Source organism: Vigna angularis, chromosome 11 (genome assembly GCF_016808095.1).
Source record: "Vigna angularis cultivar LongXiaoDou No.4 chromosome 11, ASM1680809v1, whole genome shotgun sequence".
Taxonomy (NCBI): Eukaryota; Viridiplantae; Streptophyta; class Magnoliopsida; order Fabales; family Fabaceae; genus Vigna; species Vigna angularis.
In genome coordinates, this window is record NC_068980.1 from 4313896 (window position 1) to 4316424 (window position 2529).

At 30.2% G+C, this 2529-nt stretch overlaps 1 pseudogene; it reads right to left on the bottom strand.

Moving 5' to 3' along the window:
- LOC128194749 (adenosylhomocysteinase-like) lies at window positions 1-708 on the bottom strand (annotated as a pseudogene).
- Window positions 709-2529: the final 1821 nt, after the last annotated feature.

Here is a 2529-nt window from a genome sequence, read left to right on the forward strand (position 1 = left end):
TCACGCAGATCGGACAACCCTCACACCATCCCAATTCGCACCGCCACCATTGCGAGACCCATAAGCTTTTCCTAGCGCCACCATGACCTCGCAACACGCCACCAAGCCAAAAATCCATTAAAACAGTCAAAATCTAAATCGAGCTCAACGTCTAAACACTAGAAAAGTAACATATCTGAAAAAAAAAAGCAAAAAAAAAACAATACCTTGCTCTTGGTGACAGAGTCATTAACATTAATAGCAGGGAACAAAAGAGTCCCACTGGCATGCATATGATACAACCTCTTCACACCAGTGGTAGTCTATTCAGAAACCCCAACAATACGCTCCTTCATCTTGCGGTACTTGGTGGGGTCGGTCTTCAACCCATCTTTGATGATGGTAAGCACGATCTGGAACTCAGCCTTGTCAGTGGAAGCGGGGTCGAGGAATGCGTCAGTTTTCTCATAGAGCTCCTCGGCCTTGATACCCTTGTGGATGAGGAGGGTGGCGTCACCACCGTCGTCGATGATGAGGTTAGGACCGTCGTCGGGGCCCTAATCAAGGTGTTGTCGCAGGCGATGGCAGCAGCGGCGTGGTCCTGGGTGGAGAATATGTTGTAGGAGCACCAGCGAACCTCGACGTCCTGTGCCCTAACTCAATTTTTTCCCAAATTCTAAAACCCAATTTGTAAAATCCACCTCAACCTCTCATTGCTTACCACGTCATCACGCAAATAACTTTAAATTGACACGTTACCAATTTATACTATCATATCATCAATTCATTAACATCATTAGTGTTTTTTAACGGAAGGGATAAAATTGACACAAAATTTACTAAGTCAGGACTAAGTAGACACTTTTTTAAAACCAATGACCAAATTGACACAACCGAACACAACTGGAGATAAAAGAGACTATTAAGCCGAATTTTTATTTTCAAATTGCAAGGTGGCTAGCTTCTCCAACATTTAACAATGTTCACATTCTTATTTATTTAACTCCCCTGTTTACTTAGAGTTTGAATAGTCTAGAATAAGGGAAAACCATATAACAAGGTTTATTATTAAACGGAACAATAAAATTATTTATTTATAAAAATATCACCCCAGTTTTACTAGAACAGTTATATAAAAACTGATTTAATTTCAGGAATACATGGTAATTGTGGAATATTGTCAAATACAATTAATTTACAAAGTCCGAAAACTGATGAGTAACAATTTGACATTGTGGAATTTATTATAATAATTAAAAAAATTCAAAATAAAATATTCAAACTCTCGTCTTTAATTTAATTTAAACCTGGTAAAAGCTTGTAAATAATAAAAAGAAAAAAGAAAACAATGTCGCCATTGAAAATGGAAGTTTTGAGTTTATTCAAACACAAAACGTTGACACTATACTAGTCAAAGTTTCATTATTGGTTACTTGTACATTAAACAACGGCTTGATGTTATTTAACAAGTCAAATAAAATTCTGTCAACTATTAGTTGTTACGGGGTTTTTGTCAATTGACTTCATAAAAAAACATGTGTCTTTTATTTAATTTTAATGTTGTATGAAATTTTTTTGTTTATTAGTGCATATGTCATAGTCATATTGCAAAATAAAATAATTTCCATCTACGTTGATTTATTGATGATAAATAAGAATTCACGTGTTAACTACAACATTTTAAAATTTATTAATCATTTATTATCATATTAAAATTTAATAAAATAGAAAAATATAAAACATAAATTTACGTTAAGTTTATGATAAAAATTACATTTTACAAAATATAGATATATTTATTATAAAATGTTAACAGTAAATACATGGAGATACGATAAACTAATTATATTGTTCTTTACAAAATATAGATACACTAAGTGTTTTGTTGTGAAAAATTAAATGAACATTATTTTTTTTTCCCAACAATATAGTTACTAAAATCTGCCACATTTTATTTTTTTTCTACTAAAGAGTGCACTCTTTTGCTAATGAGATGTTCAAATAAGGGTTTATATATATCTTTATATATTATAGTTGAAAAAAATAATATGAAAAAGTTGGAAGTGTTAATTATTTTATTATTTTTTAGACAAACGATGATGTGAAAATGTAAAAAACTAATTAAAATAAGTTTGGTTTACTGCACAATCATTATGTCAGTATATCGCCTTAATTATTTGTCAATGTTTTTAATATCAGCACAGGCATTGGATACAAGTTGTTAGGTCTAATCGCACTAGATTTTTGATAATGACAGCTAAATATAATTCTAATTGAAATTTTTAAGCAATTTAAGGATTTCATGTAATAAAGAATCTTCCAACCAAAATATATAAGTGTACAATTTAATTTTTTATATTTTATTTATGTTAATCGAGTCTCTCAAATATCTCAATTTTATGATTTATATCCTTTATAATTAAAATTTTATAATTTTTATATTTAAAGAACTTAACTAATATAGTTAAAACTTGAGAAATTAAAATTACACATTTAGGCGTTTAAAATAATAAAAAACTAAATTAAACCTTAAATATATGTTTTTATTGA